Below are 9,891 nucleotides of genomic sequence, written 5' to 3' on the forward strand. Positions count from 1 at the left end.
CATTCTTCAAGTCAACGATAATTGCTCATCCTTGATTATTTTACCTACACATGTCTTCTGAATTATTGATTGATTAAATGCATTATTTTTCATATACAAATGATTACTCCTCATACTTTGTGTTTGTCAAGAGGGGGGAAAAAGGGAATTCAAGATGAAAAAGGGAAATAGTTCAGTTAACAGTTCAGATAATAACTTAAGATGCTTTTGACTTAAACAACAAAAATAATTCAAGAGATAAGTTTTCTCAATGGAAAGGGGAAAATTGTTGAGGAATTTAAGTTTTGGTGTTTTTCGCAAAAAAATTCAAACACATATCAAAACTATATCGCTGAACTGAATTGATTGATTAAACTTCTCTCACACCTAAACTGCAATAAAAACAAATAGTTTACATACCCAGACTAATTAAGTCAAGAAGTTGGCCGCACTAAACTGCTCAAGTTGCTGAACTCCTTATATTTCAAAAATACTCAGACATAAAGTCAATCTATCTATTTGACACAAAACTGCTCTCGTCTGTCAACTGAAGTTTGTGTAGACAGTTTACCAACATTCCAGGAATATTCAATCAGTCTACCTCAGTGGATAAAGCCTTTCGTACACTGACACTCTGCAACTACCTCCGCGCACTTAGATTGTACTATTGCGGCAGAGAATGATGATATGGAAAATACAAACAGTGCAATGGGAAGAATTTGAAGATATCAAAGAATATTTATAATTATGATCTTTGGAAACCAAGCCTATAAATAGGCATCTCGGTCAGTTTTAGAGCTATAGCAATTCTTACATACGAACTCATAATTTTTTAGCAGTCTGTCAAAACTCTTTCAAATTTTATCAAGCTAAACTGATCAAGAACTCGAGGCACACATTTGTAGATATCATCTGATCATTGAAGGATCCATTTGTACACTTGCAATCGAGTTGTAATCACTATGTATTAAATTCAGTCTAGGACTATCTTAGGTGTTGTTGGTGTTGCTAGGAGTTCTGAGATAGGCTGTGTGGTAAGTCCTAGTATTGGAGTGGGATTTTGCAAAGTATTGTAAAATTCAAAGTCTTAGAGTATAAATCTTTCGAGGAGGAAGAAGAGTTGGCGTAGGTGTGTTTAATTCTCCGAACACCCAAAAAGATCCGAGTGTATTCTTCACTTCAATTTACATAGCATTTTTAGTCTCGCATTCATTTTTCTTACTTAGTGTTCAAAGTATGTCTTTTGGCATCTTCTACACATTTCATTTGATGACCAAGAAGGAAAGAAGTTAATCACCAACCTGATTGATTTCTAACTTTGTAGATTAAATAATTTTTTTTGGTATATTCACCTCGTCTACAATCAATCCGATCTTATCAAATATTTATTATTTATAATATGGTATATATTATCCTCATATTGGTATATTATATACACCAAAATTTACAAATTTTGCTAAGTGTTTTTTGTGCTATGTAAATATATTTGTTAACACCAAATCAAGGATCTCACTTTAAGTGACTGGTAATATCGAGCAAACATTTAAATGGTACCAATATTTAACATTATGATATAATTCAACTCTAATAAATCAGGGAATCCATTGTAAATTGTTGGTAAAACCGAACTAACATTTAAATTATACCAAGAATTTAGTGTAACAAATAACAACAATAAATTAAGACTCACACTTATAAGTAGGGTATAATAATATCTAAATAACAGAAATTAAGTATAACATAAAGATTAAATAAAGATTAAATAATATTAAACATATATTATTATCTTATAATAACTTTATTATCATACCAAGAGCTTCATATTTCCATCTCGACTTTGAAAGATTAGCTAATCATAATGAAAGTGTAGCACTTGGAACATTTAATTGACATGATACTTATATTTAAGTGAAGAACTTAAAGAGAGAATATAGAGAAAAATATAAACTCAAAGTTTAGTTCATAGAATTAGGGATATATTTATTCTTCAATATACAACCCTATTTATAGTAAAATTTGGGGAGACAAAAACAATTAAAATATTGTTTTGTACATATAAGTCTTCATGAATGGTCCAAGAATTTATGTTATCTCGCACTCAACATTTGACAATCTTCCCATCCGATTTTAAAATTCCACAAAAAACAAAACTTGTAGATAATTGAGTTTTTTGAATTATGGTAACTTTTTTGTACCATTTGACTGGGTAAATTTAGAGATATGATCAAATTACTGGAGCATGGTAAAACTATATTTCTATCGGTATAACTTTTGCATGTTGCTTAATTTGATCCCAATCGTGAAAAGATTTTTATCTCATGCTTTTCAACAATATTATAGATCTTGAATTAACTTTCCACGGGTCAAAGAATCATCTCTTTCTCATTTTCAAAGCCAAAGTTATTTTTGTTTTACAAACATGTAAAAAGAGCAAAACATTACAATTACACAAAAACTTAAAATTTTATAAGATTTATTATAAAACACAAAATTTAGTTATTAATAAACCTTAAATTCTAAAATATATTTATAAAGCATTCCATAAATATACATTCTTTTATGCTTATCATAAATCAAGTGCTTCTTGATTATTTGGAAAGACAAGGCAAAGTGCTATAGCTTTTTTGTTCATCCATTTACCTAAAAATCAGTTAATCAAAAGCTATAATGAAGTAAACCGATAAACTCAATATGGATCAGACCGGACAAAGCTCCTATTGGACCATCTAAACTATGGACCAGATCAGTTTGAATGGACCATATCAGTTTGAACAGACCAAATCAACATTTGATCAGACCTAATCAGAAGTAACTCGGTCAGACTAGTCCAATGAACATTAAAACCAACTCAATTTCATAAAATTTTCAGCAACTCAAATATGACAGTTGCAACACAAGAAATCGTACAGAAACTTTAAAAACGGTCATATTCTTGAATCTAAATTTCATATCATTCTTGAAGGTTATAAATACAACATGATTATGAAAATCAAAGGGGGAGAGGGCGGCGAAACAGATTATTCAGCTAAGTTAATAGCAAAGCTCATGGTGCGAATAACAAATAGAGTCTTGAGCGTTCACAAATCAACCTCTTCACACCAAATCCAGTTTCATAGAACACTCTTCCATGTTCAATATATGTGTATGTCAGTTGAAGAGAGCTCACACACACAAAAATGATATATGTCTTTCATAGATTAGTTGAGTTCTGCCTTTGCACAAATACATTAAAGAATGCATGTGTAACTGATTTTGATTTGTTGTCAAGAACATTGAGAGTGTGCTAGGAGTTCTAATAGAGAGAGTGTCATCGCGTGGGTCGGGATTGTACGAGTTTGTATAATTAAAAAAATTCTAGTGGAGTCATTTCGAAAACTGAAGAAGGGAAGATTTAGAAGGATTAAACCTTCAAACTTCCATAAAAAAAAATTCGTGTCTCTTTTTTATATTGCATTTACTAGTTACTTCTTGTTGTTTTGGATTGTATTGTAAAATGTTGCAAACAAAGTGTGATAAAATATTTCAACCAAACTGTTTTTATCATTTCAACTTGAAGTCTTGCATTCTTTTCAATTGATTTCTAAAATGTTTAATCTATTTTTGGAGGGATTATTTTGAGTGTATTTTGCTCGGTTTGAAAACCGAACTCGATATAATCTCTTGGTGATCGGTTCATTTTTTAATATCTCAAGAACGAGCTATTGTAGCTCAAAAATATTTTAAAGTATGTGTTTCCCATTTTATATTTTACGATGTTACACAAAATAACCCTTTGTAGGGTTTTATTACTGCAGATGCCCTTATATATACAGAAATGTGAGTTTTGTTTTTTTTTCACCATTTATTTTTCATTTTTTAATATATAGACTATACAAGAGTCCGAGTGCGTGTGTGTGTGTATATATATATATATATATGAGTTCTTTTATGGTGCCCAACACTATATGTCCACTTCATGCCCACCATGTACAAGTCAACTAATCTATTGTACCGGTCAACTCATCTATTGTACATGGTGGACATGAAGTGGGCATATAGTGTTGGGCACCATAAAAGAACTTATATATATATATAATCTTGTTCCCGTGCACATCAGTGTGCAGGAGTTTTGTGTGCACCTCGTGATGTAACATCTGATTTTTATTTTCAGATTTTCGCGCGAACATCACGCGGTGCACACATAATCCATGCACACTGTGCAGGGGATCTGTATTGTATATATATATTCATTCACGGATAAATAGATTAAGAACAAATATAGCGAAATAGCTTTTAAAAAATCATAAAAATAAATAACGGAATCACATTCTATGTTTATAAAATAAATATTTATTATATGGGAACAATTATTTTCCACCTTACTTTTATAAAAAATGACAACGACCGGAAGCTGCAAAACATAAACATAAAGATAAAATTAGGTTCTCTGAAAAACTCATAATATATAACTTACATTAAAAAAACACATAATTTATATAATGTTACAAAAAAAATTGTTTTATTCATGATCCAAATACTATATATGCTAATTTACATAATAGAATTTAATATAACCTAAATCTCATTTTTTAAAAACATTTGGCCATCAAATTATTCGAACTGATCAAGAAATTTTCAATTCACTTACACGAAAAGTTAGTATAAATACTATATATAATAATTCACAAAAAAATGAACATATACTAGAATCCATTTAAACTAAATTTTATAAAACTCTTCAATTCAAGATTTTTCATTTTTTTATATTTTAAATAACGACAAAAAATTTTCAAGAAAAGAAAATTCACGATACAAAATGTATGCAATACAAATATACAATAATCATTTTAATTAAAATCCACCATATATGATATTTGTGACGATCCGAGTTCTAATCTCTCAATAAATATTAATCAACAATAATAGACAACAATCAATGTCTAAACAAAAGACAAAATTTTTTTTTTTAAATTAGATTTCCCTGCGCACGCGCGGGCATCACCCCTCGCGCGCGCGCCGGCCAATGAGACCGAGATCTCAAAAGCTGGCTCGCGCACGCGCGAGTACTTGCTCGCCCGTGCGCCGGCCATTGCACCAGAAAAAAAAACCAGCTGCTGTCAAAACTAGTTCCTCAAGTATTTCCATCCAAGATCATCTCAAAAAAAGGATTTATTCATGATCTAATCCATAGCAACATCTAACATGCATTCTAACATGTTATACAATGGATAGAATTAATCATAAGAAGCCTTACAATCATAATAATCAAGACTTTCCAAATATGCAAGAAACCTTGCTATATAACAAGATCAAAATACATCATGTTGTCTCAAAGGATTTAAACATCTATCAAATCCTAAATACAACAACAAAATAACAACTAGATCATCTACAAGTTGTGAAACAAGTAGCTATAACAAGATCATGTTTAAAGCTCAACTCTACATCATGACAGCTCACTCAACCATCTAACTCAGATCATCACGCTATATTTCTTCAACCCTTGTTCTTCAAGATTGCCTTTGTTCTGCTCCATTCCCTCCTATTGCCATGACACATACAACATAACAATAGCCGGATAACTCCGGTGAGAAATATATTTCCCAGTAAAAGCAACTAAACATGCATATAAACATATATCAAGATCATGATATAAAAGTAATACAATGCATGTTTTAAAAACAAGGTTCATCTCTTCATTCGTCGATTGGGATCCCGAGAAGTAGATATCATAACTAATCCACCGACTCTCCCGCTCGAGGTGGGGTTACTTATCTTTCTTCTCTAGACTTTGAAGCAATCATATATGCAAATCAGACGCTAGGCTAAAACAACCACCCAGGCCATACATATACGATTCCTCAAATCGTCTATTCGAACGTTTCCGTTCATTTCAAAATCAAGGAATAAGTCTTCAAGATGAATGCAACGTATATCATCATCAAGGCATTCATAACATCAAAAACTTATTCAACAACTCAAATGAAAACACATAAGAGCAATTAAGCAAACAAGTATGTGATTTAGGGGAACTCGATACAAACCATCTCGAGTTGTATTCCCAATCAAATAGTAGTCCACTTTTACCTTCGTATATTGTCTGTTCTGAATTCTTCAACCTCAAAACATGTACATTAATCTTCGTTCAATTCATTCCTTTCAGAATCGAGTTAAAATCATCAACACATCTTCAATCAATCATTGCAACTCTCAAGCGAACTTCCTCGGTTCACAATTCGACCTCTGGAGTTGATTGAGCTCGTAACACGTCTGACATGTAAAGATTATCATGTAACAAAATCAGTATACAATCTCAAGATCATTAGCTCAATCGTAGACTATCAGTATGGTTTCAAAACATAACCAATTATCGTAACGATTGACAATCGGGAATCGTTACGGTATCGAATTCATTTCTACTTTCAACTCCATTCTTACGGTTTTTCATATCCGTTCATTGTCATTCAACTCTTCAAACCAACAGCTATTATCATAAACATAACAAGGAATCATCAGCCAATAGTTCAGCAACTTCAGAATCCAAAAACAATAGCAAATCATTTCAATTCAAGAGTTCGACGGCATATCGGTATTACTTCGGCGATTCCGAACATATCATTAACAATTCTCACATATATATCGGCTGTTGAAGCTTCAAAATTAACATATCAGCAGGTATATGGATTGAATCATAGTTGGAAATTCATAAGAACATGATATACAAATCAATCTTCAATCCAATTCTCAAGAACACAAGTTTAGAAGCTCAACAACAATACTTCCACACAAGTTTCTGATATCTGTCCATTTCGAATTCTCAAATCTTAATGAACAAAGAAGAAACTTACATCAAATCGAAGTACTCGTCGCAATAATTCCAGAACATCTTTCGGAATCGAAATCGGACGAACGGATCAAAAGTTACGGCGATTTGAAACAATCGAATTCAAAGAAAAAAAATTGAGCTCTCGGCTCTCTGTTCAGACTTCTGACTTTCCTCTTCCTTCTTACACGTGAATAGACTGAATAATCTGATTAAATTGGATAGCTATTGCATAATTTGCAATTTAGTCCCTGAAGTCTTCAGTAATTGCACTTCAGTCCTCGGCCTTCGTTTTAATTCAATTTCAATCCTAAATAATTTAAGAATATTAGAATTTAAATCAAAACTCTAAATATTCCCAAATTAAATATTCTCGGATTAAAATAAATTAAATTCGGATTAATTAAATAATCCTGACCTTTTGCATTCTAGTCCTTCAAATGTCAGTATGTGCAAATCTGTCCCTGATCAAGTTGTATCTTCAAAATTCATCTTCTTTAATTTCCGAAACATGGAATTAAATCTTCAATTCCATAAATATTCAAATCGAATATTTATTCTTTTAATTTAAGAATTCTCGGAATTTAATTCTCAAAATCCGCATATTCTCAAATTAAATATTTTTAGCTCGAAAATTAAATCTATCATTTTCATAACTCCTCAAATCAATATTATCCCATAATATGGAATTTAATTCTCAAATTCCATAATTAATAATTGAATATTTTCGGGCCTTACAATTCCTCCCCTCTAAGAAATGATTTCGTCCTCGAAATCGTAATCAAGTCAAATATCAAGTCTGATAGACTGAATGATTATCTGAAGTTATTCTCACTTCAATCATCAGTTGTACTCAAATATTACAAAGAATTCTCTCTGAGTTGTTTCTATTCTAAATCAAGAATCTGTTGAATCTTCGACTTACCTCAGAATCTTTTCATTAGTCCCCTTGTCTGATTCAAGTACATAGAAGGAATCTATCAATACTTTTTTTTACTGTAGATACGTGAAACAATTCAGATTCATTGTATCAAGCTGAAAAGAATAAATCTTTCCCATCGTCAATTCCATCTGACATCTTATTCAATGAAGTTCAATATTCAACTTCATATTCTGAATCTGTAAATGAAATTCTACTTTTTTCTCTATTCTGAATTGAATGATGTTTCAAGAATAACGTTGTCGCTTAACTAATCTGTTTCAGCTTCCAAAGTTATATCTATCATTCAATTACTAATTCTGGTTCTTTTTTTCCGTTTTCATTTCATACAGATTCATCGTAAAATTCGTTGTGTATCTCGAATCAACTCCGATCGGATATCGACAAATCATGTCTGATCTGATGTCATATACCTCGGTAATATCATTACAACACAAGAAATCAGAGTTCTTTTCATCATATTATCATATCATTATCTCAAAATTGGCTCAATAGCTATTACAGGAATTATAATCCTCAAGTGGCAACATATCAAATCAAATAATACCGAATCAGGTATTGAATTTCTGAGAATATCCTCAGTATTTGGAAAATCGACTCAGATAATCCATCAATCCAATTCAACTCTCATAATATCAGTCAATCAATCGATGCCACATTCTGTCAAATAAATCTAAAGTCTTAATTCAGACAATAGATTTTAATCATTCCTGTACTTTCATCATATCTCTATCTTCTTCACGGATCTGAATAGATAGTTGTTTGTCACATCTCATACAGAGTATTCTACCAAATTCTGATTAGTCTATTCAGACTATCAATTAATCAGAGTATAATATGTTGTAGTCACAGATTTCAAAGTCTTCAAAACTGTGGATAATCGATATTATATCAGATAAAAAGGTTCATTTTTACCAATTCGATTCATCATCTCTGACTCTTCTTCCCATTCAAGGATAATGTATTGTAACTTTTTCTCAAAAAGTACTCAATGTCTTCGGATCTTCTGTATTACAACGTAATAGTAAACCCAAATGTTTCAATCTGAAACATTATTTCCTGGCTTACTGTTCATCTTGCAACGAATTTAATCATAATTCAGTGACTTGTTCATACAGACAGATCATCGTATACAGTAATGTTCATGAATCAATTCATAACTACCACCTGTTTACCTCATCTATACTGTTTCATCACGGTAGTTGTGGCAAAATATTCTTTCAATTATAATCTTGGTTCAATGTTTGGAGTCTCCAAACTAATACTGAATTCATCTGATAAACGATTTTCAATTTCATCAGAAATTTTCTGTACATTTAACTTCACAAACGTACTAATTCTGTTACTTCTATTTGCTTTATCAAAAGATAAAACAATTATCAAATGAATATCGAATTCATAGTTGTGCAATTCTTCAAATTCGGATATCTCTTTTCGGAAATATCAAGCACAATCAACTAACCAATCATAATATAATTCATTCATTCGGATCTCAGGCTTTAATTCTTATCTCAATCTGGCATTCTGTACTGAATTCTAATCATTTCAGTTTACTTTCTGTGTTGCTTTTATCTTCTGAACAAGTCTGCCTTACTTCCAATCGAAAAACAATCAGTTTGCTTGGTGTTATATTCATCTGAATATTCAAATCAGAATACACAGAAATCTGAAATCAATTCATCGGATGCCTATTTCATTCCTTATTTCTATCTCCAAATACCGACAAGTCATATCATCGAACCCAAAAATCAGGGATCATATTCAAATTCTTCTATCAGTTACGAGTCACAATCTTAAATACGCTGAAATATCATCAAATGATCAATAATTCTCAAAATCAAAAGAAATAAATCAAGATTGAGAAAATCCCTCAATCAAGGTCATCCAAAATCAAATCTTCTGGATAACAAACTCTGCAAAGTGAAAACAACTCACTTGCATCACATAACTTAGAATAAGTAAATCAACACAGGCTCTAAACGAAAGCAATGTGCCATGAGAGCCAATCAATATTAACTCATTCAAGAATTATATCTCCAGTTGATGTAATCGATTCAGCATAATCGAAGAAAAGACTCATCTGTAACCAATTGTCATATCATCATTTATCTTCTAAACCTCAAGATTAATATATATAATTCATAATCTCAACAAGTCGGTAATTCCTAAA

This window comes from Henckelia pumila, chromosome 4, assembly GCF_033568475.1.
Source record: "Henckelia pumila isolate YLH828 chromosome 4, ASM3356847v2, whole genome shotgun sequence".
In the NCBI taxonomy this organism is placed as follows: Eukaryota; Viridiplantae; Streptophyta; class Magnoliopsida; order Lamiales; family Gesneriaceae; genus Henckelia; species Henckelia pumila.